Source organism: Carettochelys insculpta, chromosome 21, assembly GCF_033958435.1.
Source record: "Carettochelys insculpta isolate YL-2023 chromosome 21, ASM3395843v1, whole genome shotgun sequence".
NCBI classification, from domain to species: Eukaryota; Metazoa; Chordata; order Testudines; family Carettochelyidae; genus Carettochelys; species Carettochelys insculpta.
The window spans coordinates 17,795,128-17,817,376 of record NC_134157.1 but is presented as its reverse complement, the minus strand read 5'-3'; the positions used below and the strand labels follow the sequence as shown (position 1 = coordinate 17,817,376).

General features: G+C 44.2%; 1 protein-coding gene across 3 annotated transcripts in view; it reads right to left on the bottom strand.

Annotated features, from left to right (window-relative positions):
- COL5A1 (collagen type V alpha 1 chain) overlaps positions 1-22,249 on the bottom strand; it is a 302,011-nt gene that overhangs the window by 273,312 nt on the left and 6,450 nt on the right. Inside the window, exon 1 of one of the 3 annotated variants that reach the window (XM_075015474.1) lies at positions 2,331-2,425. The exons of the other annotated variants lie outside the window; for them this stretch is intronic. The gene's annotated coding sequence lies outside the window, so the exon portion shown is untranslated. Of the gene's footprint in view, positions 1-2,330; positions 2,426-22,249 lie in introns of those variants that run through there. 3 annotated transcript variants of the gene reach the window in all.

The window sequence follows — 22,249 nt, the reverse complement described above, 5'->3', positions numbered from 1 at the left end:
TAGGGTACTCCAGGTAGCCGCTCCATCACATACCTGAGAGAAACAGAACTGAGCAGTGGTGGAGGGGAATAGCCACATGAGGTCAGAAAAGCCTTGGGAAACTGCATGTATGCACATACACACACACGCGCACATTTACTTATGTCTGCCAGACTCAACATCACTTAAACCAGCTGCAAGTGGATTACCCAACACTGGGGTTTATACAGTAGCTTATGGATCCTGGTATATGTATCATTTAATATGCCAGATGGACAGCAGCTTGTCACAAGCACAGGAAAATGCATTTCATTATTCCAAACGTGCAAAGGGGTAACTTACAATATGTCCTTCTTTAACAAACCTCTTCTTAAAAACCGCTGCTGAGATCATCTTGCTTACTGTATTTTAAGAAAGACAAAATCTGAGCAAGAAAAACTAGACAGGGATAGCATTATAGGAATCACAAGCCGCCCAAGTTTAGCAAAGATTCCTTTCCTTCTCCAAAACACAGTCTACTGTCAAGGCTTGCTGTCCATGTCAGTCCAAACCTGTCATGGCAGAAGAATCTACAGCACGGCTACACATTTGGTCTCTATCCACCTATGCCAGAAGACAGCACCAATAAAATAATTCTATATAATAAAACTGACTATAGGGGCCAATTTTCCAACTCTGTAAAACGCATTGCAGACATAAACTGAGTGTAAGAGTTAGCTCTGGTGGAGCTGCTTCGCATTGCCAGAGTGGTGCAAAAGAGAAAGCACGTAATTTGTCTATATATAGTAGCACTGATTAAACCTAACCATTGATTAAATGGGAAGTCCTGTGGCACCTTATAAACTAACAGAAATTTTGGAGCATAAGTTTTCATGGGCAAAATCTTGTGCTCCAAAGTGTCTGTTAGTCTATAAGGTGCCACAGGACTTCTTGTTTTTGAAGATCCAGACTAACTCTATTACCTCTCTGATACTGATTAAATGATTTACTGCCCCGTTGTAATGGCCTTTGCTTACATGGAACATGTCTTTTCAGTAACATCTTTCCTTTGCCCTCGGGTTTGGGATTTGTTTTAAAAATACGACTCCATCGCTTATGCAATCAACATAACTAAAAGCAAAATCAACACATTCAGCTGAGGGGAAAACTTTCCTAGTACACGAACACTTCAGATGCAGCAGCTCCAAAACGTTTTGCATTAGTCCTTCTGTCGGCAAAAACCTCCGTCTGTGTCCAGTGGGGCATGGCTTTGTGAGTCCGTACGTTGGCTAACAGCAACACCTCTATTCCAATCACTTTATATCACCCACACTGGAGAATGTAATATGCTACCAGCCATTTTTGAGAGCAGCGGTTCCGTGCTGCTATCTTAAGGATGCAAGATCTCCTCAAACCAGGACACGGCATTCTTTTGGCACTGTGGATGACTGTGGTTTGCCTGGAAGGGATTCTTTTACCTCCTGAGCTCCTGGCCTCTTCTTCCTTATTATGTTTTGCTTCATAGCAGAATTTTCCACGTGCTTTGTTTAATCATGTGTCAACTGACATTAAGCAGATGTGTTACCTGGCTGCATTTAATCCCTGTGCTATCGCTGGCTGCTCGCTAAAATGGAAAGAGTGACTCAGACCAGACCTGTTGCCCCAACAATGTCTTGAATGCTGGGATTCTCCCACAAACCAGTGGGAGGTACACAAATCCTAGGGAAAGTCAATAGGAGCTAGGCACCTCCAGGTTTCTGCTGCATCTGTTGAGTATGTGACTCTGTCTGTGTCCTGTGCAAAGGAAAGTTTTCCAAAGAGGCACACAGATTTCTTTCCCACAAACTGCAGAACTAGCTTGGTGGTCTTTCAGTAGAACCCACACAATAAACAAAGCATTCTTCTCCTCCTCCTAAATACGCACATCCCATTTCCACCCACTACTCAATAATAACTGAGAGGGATCCACACCGCTCCTGGGAAAGGACAGTGGTGTTTGGAGGAACTCCACGCCAAACAGCCCAGGCCCATGCCTAACTGGGTGCAGTATCATTCAGCTCTTCATATCCTCCATTGTTACACTTCGCACAGTTAAACCACAGCCATGTCCCAAGCAGAGGGGTCTGCAGCAATTTCTATTCTGAGCTAGACAATTATGAAAGTGAAGATCTCTTAGGAGGTGAAAGCTCCTTTAAGATGGGATGAGTGCACGTGGATGCATTGCAAGTCAAACCCAGAGCTTTGCAATGCTGGGGCCTGGTTTGTTTTTTTTAGGACCATGGCATCCTACAGCTCTGCACCTTTATAAAACTCCACCTCTCAGAACCTTCTCCGGAGTAACACAGACATTCCACAGTAGAAAAATAACTAACCTGATTTTCTCAACTGCAGTGAAAAGGGTGGACAAATCAGGCCCAAATCCTACCCATTCTCTGTAGCTAGTCTGCAAGAAGAGGATCGGGGTGGGGCTGATTTCAGCCTCAGTGAAATCTGAAGTTGATTTGTCTTCAACTCCATAAAACGTCACACCCCCATAAACAGCCCTGCTCCGGCAGCCCACTCAAAGCTATTTCTGGGACCGCATGAATCATGTTCATTTTAACACAGCAGCTGTTCCTAATTTGGAATGATTCCCCCCAAGGTAGGGAGGGACTTGGCTGGGGATGCGCATGGCGGAGGATACAAAGAATGCCTTGGCCAGTGGGCAGGGCTGTGTCGGAGCTGAAAGAACATGGAGATCTAGTACTTGAATACAGGGAGCAGGATCTCACTGTCTTTGCAACAGGTTAGCAGGTAATGCCAGATGCTTCTACTGAGAGGGGGTGAAATTTACTCACGTGAATCATTTTTGAAATGCAGAACCAGGTCAACCAAAACACTTTGCAAATTCCCAAATGGGCCAAATTGGCATGGCCAGGAACAAAAAAAATCAAAAGTTGTTTTTCGCCATTTGCAAGATGAAACTTTTACATTTTTACTCTCTTTTTACCTTATTTTCTACTTTTAAAAATAGTTTTAAAATCTGAAAAGCAAAACGAAAGTTTTCATTCGACCCCAATCAAAAATTCCCACCTTCCCACTTTTTCGGTTTGGAAAATAACCAAAAATCAATTATGCGCAGAGCTCTATTTCTGCCATACAGTAAAGTACCGCTCAACATTGAAGAATCCTGAGTGAAGCTTATTATTCGATTAGAAATTGGATTATTTTCTTCATGGAACATTTTGACTTTCAATTAAAAAAAATGTTGGTTGACAACCAAGGATTTTTAGTTTTCCAATTTAAAAAAAAAAATCTAACAACACATTTTCTGCAGAATGTTTTCATTTACTCAAAATCCCAGTTTTCTGCTGAGGACAAAAAGTTTTCATAGAAAATTTTCAACCCTATCATCACCTGTCCAAGGACTGATCCTGCTTGATATGGGGGCCTCTCAACTTTCACTGCAGCAAGTAGGATTGGAGCATCTCCAAGGATCAGGCCCTAATTGCGGGAAATGACCATGGTTGGGGGAGAAAAAAAACAAAACTAAAAATCTGGTTTCTCAGTTCTCAAGCGTAATAAGGTTTATCTCTAGTCTGAGCTCCAGTGTTTAACATTCTGGACTGTTATCAGATCTCTCCCAAGGGGACCGAGCTGGTATTTGGTTAGGATTTAGCTGAGAAGAGAAAGCTCATAAAACAAAGTACAGTCAACAATCTGATTTGTTACAACTGTCCCCCACCTAACCCTTCCGGGCATGACGTGCACAGTGGCTCAGCAATGAATGGTTTTGTCAGCTGGATGAGGGTCACGCTGGCTTGTGAGTGCTGTCTTTAGCTCTGCACTTCTATTGGGATCTAGGAAAAGCAGCTGAGAGGGAGACACAAGCTTCTGAAGACCAGTGGGCGACTGCAATCTTTCTCTAAAGAAGGATAAAACACAAGACTTCGCTGAACTCAATAATGGAGTCCCATCAACTACACCATTCTATGGCAAGAACTGGGCTGTATAGCCTGTTCACAAAGGGGAAGAGCTGCCGTGGAAAACAAAAGGCTGCAGCTTCAGCTGCTTCTACCTCCATCTGTCTGCCGTCATACAGCTTTGGGCCGTGATATCATCAGACCTTAGCAACTAAGCATGGATGGATCCCTTCTAATCTGGGAATTAAAAAGGGACCCATTATCTCTCCAGGCATAATAACCCAGCATTGGCTGGTGCCTTCCCTTTTCCAGGTACTGATGATGAAAACTTACGTTCTTCTCCTATCATGGTACCCTGAAACCTTCCGGATAAAATCAGAACTGACCCAAACTTTTACTTGCAAGTAGCTGCACATATATTTCGAGATGCGAAGACAGAGAAATTCTTGATTCAGATCAAGCCTAAACTGGGAAAGGGTCTCAGTTCTTTCAAGTGAACAAGTATCCATGGGGCAAAAATCACTACAGGTTGAACCTCTCTCACCTGGCACCTTTGGGACCTTACCAATACCAAATGAGAGAATTTGCTAGACCATGGAAGGTCAGTGTTGCCTAGAAGTATCACCAATGGTTCCACTGGGCTCTTAGAAGACATTTAGGGGTAAATTACAGCTAAATAACAGCACAGAACACAGAAAGCCAGGACAGGTGTCTGCAAACAAACTCTACGGGACCACGGGAAACTTGGCCATACCCATAACTATTGTCCAGCTAAAGAAATCATGCCGGATTACGCATTGTCTGATGAGAGAGTTCCAGATTAGAGAAATTCAACCTGTACTACAACCAGCATTACTTGGCAGCTTTGGTACCCTGTGCTCAGACTACCCAAGATGAAGTGATCTCTCATTGCGCCATACAGGTGGTGCCTCCAAAACCAAGGTTGAGGCATATGGGCAAAACTGCGTTCAGACATTTCCAACACAGTAACCCACAGCACTCATTCTGTGCACAAACCACTCAAATATAGTAGATAACAAAAATATTCATATAGATGAATGTTTCATTTCACCCAAGTCAATATTTCCTGAAGTCAGGAAAGACTGGGCAAAAGTTTAGTGAAATACTCCAAGAAAGATAATTCTCACCAAATTTCCACCCCATCTAGAATCTGCTAGTATCAAAAATCTCATGCGAAGGCTTGTTCCACCTCACTATTGGAGTCTGAAGCAGCCTGAGTAGGTTTCATGTGCAGAGTTTGTAAGAACTCAAGTCTCATCTGAGTTTTGTTATTTGCACCCACTGAGCTGTTCTTATACATCTCCCTTGTGTAACAATAGCCACCACTGTGCAGAATGGAAGAGCTTTTTCTTGGAAGATGACACAGCTTCTCAACAGCCTTTTATAAAGTATTATTCGGCAGCACTGGGATCACTGATATTGTTCTTTGCTTTGCATCCTGCTGAAAATCAGGACTGGAATTCAAAAAAAAAACAGAGCCAGGTTTAAGCCTTAGAGACTGTTTGCTCCTCCTTCCAACCCCAGCTCTTGAGGTCAAGAGGGAAGGGTTCCAAGTACTGCAAGAAGACAAATTATTTTCATTTAAACTCTTGAGGAGAGGGGGTCCCAGTAATCTGCTCCTCCTGCAGCCTACAAACTCTGGGGACAGAACATTTCAAGTTTTCCTATATGAAATTGACCAGACCGCTATCATTTTGGCACACAAGAAGAAATGCCATTTCCACCTGGCCACATGTCATTTTTGATTGAGAGCCTAAGTGGCTGGACTGCCCTTTAAAAAAGTGGGTGGGGGGGAAACCTCTCAGAAGATAACACAGGCATCATGCAGAAGAGCGTCTGTGGTATCACTTCCAGAGAACATGAGCTATAAACGCTATTGTTCCTTATGTTCTAAGGAACTATGTGACCAGTGAAAGGAGATACTGCACTGACCACAGTCACAGAATGGGCATCACACCAGGTGGACCAATGGTCTGATCCCACACAGCAGCTGCGGGATGAAAGACACAACAGAACTCACCATACAGAGTAAGCAACAAATCTATAAAATGGGCCCCATTTCCTCTAATGACAGAACCAAATTGATCTTATACCCTTAGGGCTTGGTTCATCGCTGCATTACAAGAGGTCTGAGATGAGATGAGGTTCCCTTCTGGCACACTTGCCTGCTGTAACTTCATTGTCTTCACTGAAGACAGAGGCCAGGTTCAGAGCCTTCTGGAATCAGCTGGATCTGGTGTTCAAGTTTAACACCACTTCGATCAAATCTGTGCTGAATGTGACATGAACTACTGGGAACCATCCAACACTAACCAGACAAGAAAGCATGGGCCTTTTCTGGAACTACAGTAAACTCTTTCATGTCTGGCATTCTATTATCCAGAATTCTCAAATAACCGGCATTTTAACCATAAGTAACTTTTAGTTATGTTTCCCATAAATACAGTATAGTGAGAGTAAACACAAATAAATACAGCAAATACTATGTAAGTTTACAGTGTACAATACTACTGTTGGTCAATGAAGTACTCTGCGCATATATATATATATATATATATATATATATATATATATATATATTTTAATATCTAATCCTCTTTTTCTTTAGTGCTAGGCATTGCTAGGTACACCTCTCTATTATCCAGAATATTTGAATATCCGGCAACCTTATGGTCCCTGGGCTGCCTGATATTAAAGAGTTTTCTGTAATTGAAAATTTTCCATCAAAATTCCTTTTTGATGTGGGAAAAGAAAAGGGCTTTGATTAAATGACCTTTATACAAAAAGTGTCTGCTTTCCCTTGGAAAAGCTTGACTTTATGTTGAAAAATGAAATATGGTTTGAGCTAGAATTGTTCAGGATTCAAATCGCCACCAAAAACAATAAATTAAAATATTTCATGGAAAAAGGGAGGTGACTTATTTCTACCTGCAGACAATGTCGACAAAAAAGGATAAATAAATAAAATAAAATAAAATAAAATAAAATATTCCTGACCACCTCTCACTTCTCTTCTTTCCTGTGATTTTTGTGAGTCCCCTTTTCAGAATCCCTTACTAATGGATCTGAATGTGCAGACATGACATAAATTATATAAGCCAGTGGCCAGGAGTCTCTCTCTAACACTGCACTGGTAGATTATCTGCACGGAGATACAAAGCAGGAACAGCCCATATAGCTTTCCTCCTTGATGGCTAAAACAATTACCCAGATGCTGGAATCCCAGGAAAGCACAGTCTCAGCCACAGGAAAAGGAAAACTTTGCTGGAAAGCAAACGTTCCTTTGCTTTAAAGCCGCGTGAGTCCCTTAAAAGGGAAAACGTGAAGAGCATCCAGACTGGGATTCCGTTAGGTGGCATGGCTGGTACTGGTTTATTAAAGTCATCTCAGCAACATCAATTAAACAAAAACCTTGGTTAGGTCCCCAACCCCTCAGACACTTGGCACCCACCCGGCCACAACTCACTAATCCCCTTTAATCACACACTACGCAGCAAGTGACATGTCTATTTTCAGTGTTCCAACAAGGAGGTTAACCATGTGCCTGGAGCATACAAAATGAAGCTTTGGGGAGAAGTTAAAAAGCTTCATTTACACCTGGGCACTTCATACTGAGTCAGGATAGGGGATGGGAAGCAGCGGGGCAGCTGTGGGCTACAGACACAGGCATCTGGGTTGTGACTGGGGGAATTTTGCCGGCTCGCCTGTGTTTGCAAAAGTTTCCATCCCTTAGCTAAAGCGTGACATGCCACAAATCTCTGGCCTTTCCTTCAGCACTCAAGGGATGCTGCAGGGTGGTTGAGCCTGCTCAGACCCTATTGATCGTGGCAGCAGCAGATTCACCATTTTTACTTGCTCCTGCCATAATGTAATTGGCTATAACGTCTGCCCAACATGGTATCCACCTGCTCCGCCCAACTGTCTGCCTGGCGGGAGGGTGTGTCAGGAAGAATGTGAATCTCTTAGGGACACATCTGAGCCACACACTGGAGAGTAAAGGGCATAAGGTGGGCTATTGGGAACAACCCTGCACTGGGCAGAGAAGACAGACTGCCCTTCCCAAGGGCTGGCTGAACATTTCCAACCAAAACTGTTTTTCTCTCGGGGCGGAAAAAAAATAAATCAGAGGATGACGACGGTGTGAGATTTATCCCCACAATCCTGGAAGGCCAATCGCTCTATCACTCTACAAACAAGCCTGTTGGAAAGTATGAGTTTGAAGACCAAAACCAGTGTCCCCTCTAATTTTCTTTTTATCCGTGGGCAGAATAAATTTTGTTATGTGCACCAAGGCATGTGCAGATGTCTACCACCAATAGAAACACATGCTGCTTGCTGTGGGTGCTCTGCGAATCAGCTGGGCAGCATATAAATCTCCCTCAGGCAGCCACCCAAGCATTCAGCTTTAAAGGGAAAACTGCCCAGAACATTAAAACAAAAAAGCAGTCATGTAGCACTTTAAAAGACTAACAAAATGCTTTATTAGGTGACGAGCTTTTGTGGGACAGACCCTCTTCTTCAGATCACAGCCACACCAGAACAGACTCCATACATAAAGCACAGAACTCCAAAAATTGTTATCCAGGTTGACAAAGCAGAAAAATTGTTATCAAGGTTGGCAAATCAGAAGAACAGGACTTTAACAACTGTCTACAGAGGGAATGCTCAGAACTAACATTCATACATAAATATGACACATTAACACATGGTTTGAACAGGGACAGCAATCCCCTGACTGGCTCTTTCACATACTTTGATGTTTAATCTAACTCTAACTTCCCCAACCCCCACTGCCTCCCGCCATCCTACTGCTCTTCTGATTCGCCAACCTTGACAACAATTTTTCTGATTTGTCAACCTCGATAATTTTTGGAGCTCCGTGCTTTATATATGAAGTCTGTTCTGGTATAGCTATGATCTGAAGAAGTGGGTCTGTCCCACAAAAGCTCATGAGCTCATAAATTATTTTGTTAGTCTTTCAATTGCTACGTCTGCTTTTTTGTTTTGATAGAATACAGACTAACACGGCTTTTGCTCTGTCACTGCCCAGAACGTGTGAGAAAAACAGAAATGAGCTGGGAGAGCTAAGATCTTTGATTGGACCAACTTCTGTTGGTGGAGGAGCCAGAGACAAGCTTTCGTGTGACACAAAGCTATTCTTTGGAGGCGGGATTTGGGGGGGTGTTTGATGCGGGGAACAAGGGGCAAGAAAAGATTTACTAAGTATCAAAGGGAGCAGAGTTAGTCTGTATCTTCAAAAACAAAGAGAATCCTGTGGCACCTTATAAACTAACAGATATTTTGGAGCATAAGCTTTCGTGGGCAATGACCAACTGCGTCAGATGCATGAGTCAGATGCATGCTTTGCTGTTACGTTTGAAGGTTTCACACAGTAGGACTGTCCCAAAATATCTTTGAAATGGTGGCCTCTATTTACCAGTTGGGCACTTCCCTAGTTCTACACCAGCACTATCGAAGTTTAAAAGTGGGGAGAACATGGCAGCTATGGCAGCAGACTTCCATCGTGGACCCTTGCTAACCTCGTGTCAATCGGTGCAGATCAACTGAAGTCAGCTGAACGACAGTTGATTGCTACTAGCTGAGAATCCCACTTTGTAAATGACTTCTATTCCTCCTGAGCCCTCAACTTGTATTCTTACGGACTCATCAGCTTCGCTGTTCACCTTTAAGAGTGTGGGTTACAAAAAGAGACATGCACGTGATGGAAACATTATGCAGCTGGAGGGCTGTCATTCTAAAACTAAGAAGATGGTGGACACATTAGTATTCCACCATGAAACACCCTGAAGATGGGCCCACAAGGACCCTCATCTTCATGCTCAAAATCACAGCTTCCCATCCACAGCCTGAAGGCTGCAGGAATCTGTCTTGTATCCCCTACAACCAAAATCCCTGCATAAGACGCACGTTCTAGGGCAGTGTTTCTGAAACTTTTTGAGACCACAGAACACCAACCCATTACATTTTTAATACGGAACACCTATGAAAATTTTCTTCCAAAAAATTATCTGAAAAAAAATAAACACATCCAGCAAAAAATAAATAAATAAAGTCATTTAATCAGGCATTGTGGCACTGATTGCATCTTCTTTTAACAACAGAAAATATACACCGACAGCATATGACATCCAAAAAGTGGCTGACGTTCGTGGCACACCTGTGGATTGATCATGGAACACCAGTGTTCCATGGAACACAGTTTAAGAAACACTGTTTTCCAGAGGCTAATGGGAAGCTGACACCAGAACTCCAGCTGCCTGGCATTCTTACTGTAGGACTGTCTTTAAAAACAAACCAATAAGCCACTCTGCAAGGCTCCACTCCATGGCTCGGCCAAAGGACTGGTACTTTTCCCATACGTACACCCTCAAAAAATAGAAGCTGCAACTGACACGTAAATAAAACTCTAAAGGGAACTGTAGGATGATCCCGTCAATCACACACTCCAGCAGCCCCGTTGCTGACTTCCCATCTGTCTCTTGCTTTTAACGCAAACCCAGCTTTCCCCAGCTACTCCCTGGAAGCACTACGGATACCCTGCAGGAAAAGGGAGGGAAGAGAACGCTGGGGTGAGCATGTTCCAATTCCAGGCTCAGCCAGGAAAAAACTTCCCATCTTTGGTTACCCTGAGAACGTTAGCAGCTCCTTCTCTGCCCTTCTGGCTGCAAACTGGAGTGCCCAACCCAGGCATGCAGTCTGGGCTCACCCTGAGATGATGCGGCAATCTAAAGATAGTCGGATTGTCAAGAAAGCTCAGTACCCTGTTGCTCCCATTCAGAACAATGGAGAATCCCTCCCCGGCCTCCAATATTTAGAACAATAGAGAATCCCTCCCCAGAACTGGTTGCTGCTGAGCGGTTTGACATAATCAGATTTTCAAGTTGTGTGTCTTGGGGTGAAACCCTGACTGAACTGAAGTCAAGGTTCAAACTCCCACAGACTGCAGCCGTCTGGGATTTCACCCTTAGCTTGTCAGCTTCAGGAGGGGAAGCAAGCACTGTCCTTTTGTTACAAGGTTGTATCTCATCTACTACTGTGAGGCTGAGGACTCTGAAGCTGCGTCTACACGTGCACGCTACTTCGAAGTAGCGGCAGTAACTTCGAAATAGCGCCCGTCACGTCTACACGTGTTGGGCGCTATTTCGAAGTTGAAATCGACGTTAGGCGGCGAGACGTCGAAGTCGCTAACCCCATGAGGGGATGGGAATAGCGCCCTACTTCGACGTTCAACATCGAAGTAGGGACGTGTAGACGATCCGCGTCCCGCAACATCGAAATAGCGGGGTCCTCCATGGCGGCCATCAGCTGGGGGGTTGAGAGATACTCTCTCTCCAGCCCTTGCGGGGCTCTGTGGTCACCGTGGGCAGCAGCCCTTAGCCCAGGGCTTCTGGCTGCTGCTGCTGCAGCTGGGGGTCCGTGCTGCATATACAGGGTCTGCAACTAGTTGTTGGCTCTGTGTATCTTGCACTGTTTAATGAAAGTGTGTCTGGGAGGGGCCCTTTAAGGGAGCGACTTGCTGTTGAGTCCGCCCCGTGACCCTGTCTGCAGCTGTGCCTGGCTCCCTTATTTCGATGTGTGCTACTTTGGCGTGTAGACGTTCCCTCGCTGTGCCTATTTCGATGTTGGGCTGAGCAACGTCGAAGTTGAACATCGACGTTGCCAGCCCTGGAGGACGTGTAGACGTTATTCATCGAAATAGCCTATTTCGATGTCGCAACATCGAAATAAGCTATTTCGAAGTTGGGTGCACGTGTAGACGTAGCCTAAGGCTACATCCACACAGCAGCAATATTTCAGTATGAGCTATTCCAGAAGAGATTTTCTAGAATAGCTTATTTCAAATATATCATCTACATGCAAAATGTGTATCAAAATAGCGCTCAGCTATTTCGAAATAGAGCATTCACACACACAATGCAGCCTCTTTCGGATTAGAGCACCTGGAAGCCTTTCAGAATAGCGCTTTTGCTGCTTAGACCCTCAGAAAGTTATTTCATAATAGCAGCCATTATTCTGATATAGCTTTGCTGTGTAGACACACCTTAAGTCATACTGCAACATAATACATGGGAGCTGAGCACTTTCAGAAGAATCAGGCCCACAGTCGGGGTGTGTAGATGCATTTCTACTTTCTATATTACCGACAAGTAGATGAAACATGATGTTCTGTCTTAGGCTAGTAAAAATAGCTGAATGTTACTGAAAACTGCCCAAAGACATACTTGGATCATCTTTCCTTGCCTTCTTTATATGCTGGGATGTTTCCATATCCAGTACCCCCATTTCCATTTGCAACACATGCATGTGATTGAGCTTGCTGTGTGTGTGTTTGGGTGCAGGTGGGGGCACATTTTCCCCAGAAAGCTGAGGTATCTACCGTGCTGTTCAGGAAATCCCATTCCTTGTTGCATTTCTTTGGTCATATTTAATGGTGCAGTTTGCCTTAAAAACAGTACCTTTAACAGCATGCTGCCCCCAGGCTCTCACAGAGTAGGTCTATACAACAAATAGCAGCCATTATTCCAAAATAACTATGTAAGCATCTATGCAATGCAACCACTATTTCAAAGTAATTTCAAAATAGCAGAGGCCTTATTTCAAAACTGGTGAATTTCAGCACACAAGAAATATCTTCTATTTCAAATTATGGGCTGTATAGATGGGGAATGGAGTCTATTTCAAAATAAGCCATAATGCATCCAATGGCCCTGTTTCAAAATAGATCTATTATATGAAGACACTATTTTGAAAGAGCTAAATGCTACTTTGAAATGCATCGTGTGTGTAGCTGCGTTATTTTGGAATGAACTATTCTGGAATATCACTTCTGGACTAGTTTATGCAGAAATAAAGCTGCTGTGTAGACATACTCATACGAGCCGTGTCTATGCATGCCCTTCCTTTTCAGAAGGGGCATGTTAATGAGGCACTTCGGAACAGGTTAATGAGGCGCTGACGTGTATATTCAGCACCTCATTAGCATAATGGTGGCCTGTCATGCTTCGAAAGTGCTGCTTTCGAAATGCAGACTGGCTGTATAGATGCAGGTGCTTCAAAATAAGCGCCACACTTCAAAATTCCCTTATTCCCAAAACAAAAGACGGGAAGTATTACCTCCATTTTAAAGATGGAGGAACTAAGGCACAGAGAAATTACACAACTTCATCTATATCATCTGAGTAGTCTGGAGCACAGCTGAGAAATGAACTCCGTTCAGCCTCATTTCAGTGCCTTTCACCTTCCTTTCGCCATATAGTTTATTACCTATACTGCTAGGAAACTCCGTCATAGTAAATATACAAATCCACCATGGCATTTATATACCATAAAACTACATCTTTAGAAAAACTGACCCAAGAGGAAAGGTTAAAAAAACTGGGGAGGCTTAGACTTCAGAAAAGATGGAGGGGGCACCTCCAAATATGGCAAGGTCTGTTCTAAAGAGGATGGTGATCAACTGTTTTTGTGTATACAAGAAGTGACAGCCTGCATCTGTGAAATTCAGTAACATGGTTCCCAGGGAGATTCCAGACTCTCCGTCACTGGAGATTTTTAAGGACAGATTGGACCAACATCTGTCAGGAATGGTCTGGTTTACTTGGTTCCACCTCAGTGCTGGGGACTCCTTCCAGCCCTAGATTCCTCTACTTCTGTGATCTTCGAAAAGCGTGAAGACTCCCAAACATTATCAGGAGCTTCTTGCTTCTAAAAGGAACAGCAACTCAGAAAAATCAAACTCAAAAATGCTGCTTGTGCAATTAGTTTGTTTTTATTATTTGTTGCTCTGATGAGGTTCCAAACATGCCCACAGGGAAACCACAACATCATTTTAACTGTGCCTTCTGTGCTCGGCTGTTTCAAGGAACTAAAACTCATGAACAACCAACCAAGTGGCTCAATACAGAATGCTGCCAACCTCAATTTTTTCCATATATCGTCTTTGTAGTTTTTCCATCCATCCTTGTCTGCTGCTTTTGCTCACTCCTCCCACATTTGTCTTTTTCTTTTTTTCCTACAAAGGTCTCTATTGACAGTTTTTTAAAAGAACTGTGCCAGCTTGCAGACTCAGCACATAGCTGAGTGAACTTGACTCCAGTAAGAACTAAAGCTTTGATATGGAGCGAGGCCATTGGAGAACGCACCCTCCAAGAAACTTTCTGCAGGCAGCAAGGTGCGGGAGAGGGTTATGCAACTCCCAGATAACTGAAGCTGAACCTGAACAGGACAAAGGGGACACTGATGGGCAGAGGGATGACTTTCAAGAGTTTGCAGCTATGATGCAACAGTCTCCTTTGGCTGAGGACACATACCCAATATAGTCCATAGATTAGGACAGCTCCTACATTCCTCACTGCCACTAAGCTCCCATGTAGCAACACACCTCTTTCCACCACTTCTGGTTGCCTAGGACACTCCATCCACACCTTGTGGCCAATGACCTGGGCTCAACTATATTCATACTTTTGTCACCTCTTGACAATGGGATATGCCCAAGCATGAACACTTCGGTTCTTAGGGAACTCCACCCAGTACATAACACTGCAGTGCATCTGCTTGGCGCCATGGCTGACTTCAAACACATACCCATCCTCCTCTATGTTGTTTTCTGCAGAATATCGAGTCAAGTTCAAGGGCTCATCTCTAACATCACAATGCTCACTGATGTGTTCCCGGCATCTCTAAAAGGACCTAATGCTCAGAAATGAGGATTATGATCAACAACTCCATTCCGCTGGCACCATGTAGCCTTCAGCTATCAGGAAAAAGCTCACTGGTGCAAGAGACAGAGCTTTCTTAAGAGCCAGTCCAAGACTGTGGAACAAATCCCCATAAGACCGAGGAACTATCACAGTCTCACCACTTTCTACGCTCAATGGCTACGTCTACACATGCACGCTACATCGAAATAGGCTATTTCGATGAATAACATCTACACGTCCTCCAGGGCTGGCAACATCGACGTTCAATGTCGACGTTGGGCAGCACCACATCGAAATAGGCGCTGTGAGGGAACGTCTACATGCCAAAGTAGCACGCATCGAAATAAGGGTGCCAGGCACAGCTGCAGACAGGGTCACAGGGCGGACTCAACAGCAAGCCACTCCCTTAAAGGGCCCCTCCCAGACACAGTTGCACTAAACACCACAAGATCCACAGAGCCAACAACTGGTTGCAGACCCTGTGCATGCAGCATGGATCCCCAGCTGCAGCAGCAGCAGCCAGAAGCCCTGGGCTAAGGGCTGCCGCACATGGTGACCATAGAGCCCCGCAGGGGCTGGAGAGAGAGCGTCTCTCAACCCCTCAGCTGATGGCCACCATGGCAGACCCCGCTATTTCGATGTTGCGGGACACGGATCGTCTACACGTGCCCTACTTCGACGTTCAACTTCGAAGTAGGGCGCTATTCCCATCCCCTCATGGGGTTAGCGGCTTTGACGTCTCGCTGCCTAATGTCGATGTTCACATCGAAATAGCGCCCAACACATGTAGCCGTGACGGGCACTATTTCGAAGTTAGTGCAGCTACTTCGAAGTAGTGTGCTCGTGTAGACATGGCTAATGAGAGCTGCAGTTTTCTGTCAGGCCTTCTCTCCTGTAAACCACAGGACAGCGTGGTTATCTAAAAATGACAAGTCCACCCAAACAAAACCTCATCAAATCATAAATCTCCACTGCCTACAACCTTCTCCACAATGGCAGATATTAGTCACGTAGCTTAACGCCCAGCAGGAAAGTGTTGCCATGCCACAGTGATGAAAATGAGATAAGAACTGCAGTAGAAATGCATTAGTTTATTCACCCTCATTCTGGACATTTCTCTCACTCTCCCAGCAGCAACATGCTAAATCTAAGCCAAGACATCTACGTCGTTACAGCAGCGAAGGAATTGATCCTGCAAGGTGTAAGCAACTCCTGGAAATACTGAGCACTCACAGCTCCCAGTCATGTCAATGGGAACGGAGCAGACTTTGCACCTGCAGAAGTTGCTCAGTGTCTTGTAAGATTGGGTCCTTAAACCACCCAGGGTCTGATCCAAAGTCTACTAAAATTAACACAAGCTTCACCATAAGACTCTGGTGAGCTTTGCATCAGGCCCTCAAAGCAATCCTATTTAAAGGACCAGTCTTGCAAGCTGTTACAGGTTGAACCTCCCTGGACCAGCAACATCTGTGGTCCAGCGTGATGTTAGTGAGCCAGATGACCACTTATCACTGGTGTAGCCAAGCTTCCCGCAGTCCCATAAAGTCTGTTCACAGCCTCCAGTCCTGGCTCTCAATGTTCTGTGTGATTATTTAGCTATAATTTACCCTCAAATGTCTTCTAAGAGCCCAGTAGGCAGTAGAACTGTTGATGATGGTGCTATATTGACCTCCCATGGTCCAGAAAATTCTGTTTCAGCATTGGTTGGTTCCCAAGGATGCTAGACTAGAGAGGTCCAACCTATGTTTCTCTATCTGAGCCTCTGACAAAGGTGTATTGCTCTTGACATCAGTCTCCCCTGGATCAGGCTCTTATTCCTTGTTTATCCCAAAGGCGCCCAGTGAATTCCTGGTATGAGGGCAATAGCAGTGTTTCTCAACCTTTTTCTTATAAAGTACCCCTTTTACAAAAACAAAAATAACTATAAGTACCCCCAGATTTCTCTCGTGTACCCCTCAGGGTACACGACTCACCGGTTGAGAACATAACTCTAAAATAATCTGAGCTCTTAGAACAAGTTCCATTTACTCTTTCCAGATTACTGCCCCCCTTGCAGGACTCAGATTTGTTTTGCATGCCCCTGAGTTACACTTCACTTAAAAATGACTTACTTACAAAAACATCACAGATGACCACCGACAACTTGTGACTTTCTTCCATCTTATTAGCAAACAAATGAATTGGAGTAGAAATATTGTATGTACATTTCAGCATAAGGCATATGAAGCAACAGAAACAAGTCATTGCCTGAATGAACATCTAGACTGTACTGACTTTACTACTGTAGTGTTTTTTATGTAGCCTATGGTAAAACTAGGCAAATATTCAGTACCCCTGGAAGATCTTGGTGTACCCCCAAAGGTACTCATACGACTGTTTGAGAAACACTGGAATAGCACACCTCTAAGAGGGTTGTAAACTGGGGAACCTGAAATGGGACTTTTTCAGGAGACAGGAGCCTCTACTTCCTGAGCTAAAAAAATACTCCACCTCTCCTCCCAAAAGCTATAGCAGGATCATAAACCCCAGAGGGTAACCGAGAGCAACTCGAAGCCGTCATGTGTTTCATGAATAGGTGATTGCTTTGTTTGCACTCACTCTCGCCCCTCATGTTCAAGCTAAGAGCCTCACAATGCACAGACGATGAGACATCTGCCTATGTTACATCTGGAATACTCAGCCCTGGCAATGTACAATGGTTCCTCTTGCTTGAGACTCTCTGAGAAACCAAGGGAAGTCTTGGAGTTTGAGGAGCCTTTTTTTCTAGGTGTTCTGAATAGCACTGACCTCTTTCTACCAGGTGCAATACAGGGAGGCTATCAGGAACTGATAAGATGAAATGGTCCAGCTCTTTCAGCTCAGAAGACGAGAGCACGCAACCCCAGAGCCCTACAGCCACGTATCTTCAGTAAGACTTTTTAACAGATCACGGCTTCTTCATTTGCGCAACAAAATCTTCCACCTCAGGTAGAATCGACCCCCAAACAGGGAAGAGAGCATGGGGCCTATCAATCAAGTCCCACCAAATGAGGGCTTCCATGGTGCATAGGCTCTGTGAATTTTATCCCTCCTGGCTACAAGTGTTTATCAAAGGCGCCCAGGAAGACTTGAAGGTCTTCCAACAAGCTCAAGAATGAAGACCTTTCAAAGGGTCTGCCTGGGCCAAAAGCTTTCCAAACCACCACATACACACATATGCACACCACAAAAGATCATTCAGCACCTTCCAATTGGCTATTTTTGCCAATTTTCCAGCTTCAGCCTAGATGGGTTACGTCAGAGAGAAATTCCTAGCAGCAGGAACTCAAGCAGCTCAAAGGGCAGCAGCCGCTCTGACCTGGCGACCCAGAGAAATAGTAAGGAATTTAAATGAGCTGCCATTTATGTTCAATGAGTGCAGCTTTGAATGAAACAAAGGGAAAAAAAAGATTCTTCATTGTTGTTATATGGGAGCTTCCTTAGGGACTCCCTCAACAGCAGGTCAACTGATCACAATGAGCCAATGAGGAAATCCTCCTTCAGAGGACCCCAGACATAGTTGAATTCTTTCTGCATGACTCATAGAAAGAGTCAGTGCTTTTGACTAGCAGCAATGATTATTTCCCTTTCATAAAAAGAGCTGTGGGGTGCACACGTAAGATGTGATGCCATGGTGGGAAACCCCAACTGAACTCTGCCCTGGATTTTCCAACAGCCACAGGGTAGACTCCTCCTCAGCACAACAGACTCCATCCCAGGTTTTACCCCAAGTACGGTCAGAAGCAGGGCTCAGAATTTAATCAGTGCCTTGTGCTTACTCATACAACACAGTCATGATCAATAAAGTTCAGTACTGAGTCTCGGTGCTGTGAATAAAGGAGTGCACGATAGGAATGTCCCAGCATCACAAAAGCTAGAAAAAAACAGTGCCAGACACACAACCAGGGCTTTCCCCCTTTATTAAAACTTGTCTGCACTTCAAAAACAATTCAGATAAAGGTAGGCTATGAATTTAAACCACAATAGCTATTCCGGGAGAATGCCATGCATGTATACTCATATCCAGAGGAAGAGTGCCTTTTCTGGTTCAGCTTAAACCATTTTGAGTACATATTCTGGAACATGCCATATGTAGACCAGCCCTTGGCCTCTCTTTGATGTGCTCAACCCACAAAAATGACCGTGACATGAGACTTGGGCATTCACTCAACTGTTAGGAGGCTAATCTAACTTTCAGTCTTGCATGCTTCCAACCGATGTATGCCACAAACAGAAATAGAGAGTTGATCGCTCTGGAAATGTTGCAAGGGAAAATACATCATGGAATCTTTCCTCCTTCAAGAGCATCCTGCAAAAAGATGTATTCAGCTTTGACAATCCCAACCCCAACTTTCCTCCTCCTCCTCACCTGGCATTTCCCATTTCTGAGCTGCAGACATGTAAATAGCTAAAATGTGGACTTAAAGAGAAGCTGCTTCACTTAAGCATTCAATTGCCCCACTTATATAATGCCTCTTCAGTGGCTCTCTCTCTCTCTCACACACACACACACACACACACACACATTTGCACAATGTCTTGAGCACGCGCGCACACATACATACACACACACCATATTCACATTGGCACAATGCCTTGGTAGACTGTAAGAGGAGTGGATATCTTTTACCTCATTCTGATTTCATGGTCATTGGAACAAACTCGTAGTAACTCCCATCACGTCACTGGGGCTACATCAATGGAAGACTAATGCAAGTGAGATCTGAATCAGCCTCCTGGTCTTCAGAGCTATCTAAAGCACTTAGCAAAGTGTTGGCAAACTACAAATAATAATTAATATCTAGGGGAATTAAGCATGCCTTCACATCATCCCAAACTAATGTTAAGTTTAAACACCTTACCTTTATTTTTAGTTGGGAGATCCGATTCATTCCACCAAGGTAATTCTCAAGACTCTCCCCTGCCCTCCCTTATCTGAACTTTTGTCCCCCTTTCTCCTGTTTTAGGTTGTAAACTGTTCAGGACAAGGAATGTGTCTGTGAATTTATGAGTCTGTACTGATGATTACTTCTAACAACCTTCCTGTGGGCAAACCGGGCTGTTCAAGTACAAAGCCATCACGTCTGTGAGCTCCATCAAATGGAACAAGGATCTCACCTCCTTGAGAGGATGTTTCTCTTGTCCCCAAGGTTGATCGCTAGCTTAGGATGCTTTGTATGTTTGTTTTTCCTTCCTCTGCCTTGGGGCTCAACATCTAGAGCAGAACAGCTGTGTCGTTGTGTCACTAGAAATCTGCCCCTCAAAGCTGCCTTGTGGACCTCTCACTTAAGGGCCATGTCCATCACTGAAGTTAGTAGAGTCACGCTATGGTACATAATGAGAGGAAAGCACTGAGATGTCGGCAGTCACTGGCATCTGCCACTTGAAGGGCCTCACCCTGGTAACAGATACCAGGCCCTTTAAATTACTGTCAGAGCCTCAGAAGGCACTGAAGGACTGGTGGTCTGGCTACGGAAGTTGGCCCCCAGCCCTGCCCCTTCTGATGGCTGAAAGCCAATCTCCCCACCACCCTGCCAGGCCCTGTGAAGTTTATCCTCCACCTTGCTTCTATTTGTGGTTCATGAGCACTCTCTCGACATCAGTGAAGCATATGTTTTTAACGGCAAGGGTAATTAACCGAAGATACGTCTACACTTCTGGGGAGATCACCCAGTCAGGGTTGATCTCCTGTAGTTCAATTTTGCACGCCTGACAGACACACACAAAATAACTATCTGGGGTCAGCAGTCGACCCCTCTACTCCTCCACATGACAAGGACTAAGGGAGATCATCAGGAGACTTTCTCCCATCAACCTCCGTCTGTGTAGATGGCCAGGTAAGTTGATGGCAGACAAGTCTATTCTAGCACACATGTAACTAGAATTGCGTATCTGCAATCAGCTAAACTCCCTAGTGTAGATCAAGCCCAAAGCCACAATTTTACTAGGGATCACCATGGAGTTTCCATTGCTGGCAATCTTTAAACCAAAATTCATTGTGTTGCCAAAAGCTCTGCTCTAGGGAGGAAGCTTTCTGGCCTGTGGTATACAGGAGGTCCAGCTAGATAATCACAATGGTCCCTTCTGGTGTTGGACTCTCTGGCTTATTCATCTTCCACATGCCCTCTCCCATGGGTTCAATAAAGGGGAAAAAAACAAACAGCCACATCCCAGCCATTCAGCAAATGGATAAAAAGAAGCACATGGGGATTACGACTGGGATTTAGAAATTCACTGGGAGATGGAGGTCTAAAACCCTTAGGACTCTCTGGAGGTCCCAGTTGGGATGACATGGCCCCATGGCAAATCAATGGCAGACTCAGAAATGGAATCCTGACTCTGTACCCATTCTGGCATTACATCTCAACAGGACACTGCTAGATCCACCATCCCAGGACAAATGACCTATGGCACTTGCAGGCTTGGTTCTGAAAGAATTCCTTCATTGATACTTGTCTACAGCATACATAGAAAGACAACGAATTAAATAACTGCAGGGTCCTAGAGCAGCGACTAATGTAGCGGGGAAGACTAATTCCCTTACTTACAGGAATCACTGGGTGAAATTCCAAGCTCTGTGTGATGTTGGAGATCTAAGCACTTATCCCTCTCCATCTTAACTATCCTTGTCTGAGATTTTCATAGACACCTAGGCAATTTAGACACAGAGTGTCCCTGTTAAATGAATAGGTACAACACATTCACATCTCCTAAGTGGCTTCAGAAAAATGCTTGCCTAAGAATGTATGGATAATCATTGTGCTGGCAGTACAGTCAGACAGGTTCATGCTGTCTAGGATAAATCTGTTATAAGTGCCAGCAGGTGTCCCATCCAACAGGAAGGAATGGGTATCATATTAGAAATGTGATCTTTTTATATAGTTACTGTTATTACTCAGATTCCCTGAAATCTTAAAACAGACTCAAGGTGCACTTACAAATATTTAGGGATATGTTATGCTTTATGGATGAGAACCCAGTGAAATTAATGAGAATCTTTCCAGTGACTTTAACAAAAGCTGGGTCAGGCCCTTTGAGAACGGGTGTTCTGATCACTAACACTCAACTTCCGCTCTAGGAAGAATAGATAAACTTTGGAAAAAGATTAAAGGGAGGTGACAGGGTGAGGGGAGGGGGAGAGACAGAGGTAGGAAATGAATTGACAAATCTTCTATTTTTAAAAACAGACTGCAGAGCTGTTTCCTGGAAATCTGCTCCTGTAGATTTATTTCTCAAATCCAGACAGAAACCTTGGATTATCTAAGACATGCCTACAAATGGGGACTGACTTTCACTAATGCAGAGGTTTTGGAGTAAATATGCCTCATATGTGCCTTCTGCTTATTCACATCTGTTTTTATGCCAGTTCTTCCCACATAAAACATTTCAAAGAGGCTGTGAGGATGTACATATTGTGCCTTTCAATCTACAGCCAGAAACCATGCAGGGTGAGGATGGTTTGAGGCAGGCACTCGACAATCAAGAGGCAAAATGGATAACTCAGAGATAATACTGATTTCTTTATCTTAATAAAACTGTGTGTGCAGCGCCAGATGAAAACATTTAGTTGTGTGATGCCTTACCATTTTCACATGACAAAGTTTAATTCTACTTTTATTTATTTACAGG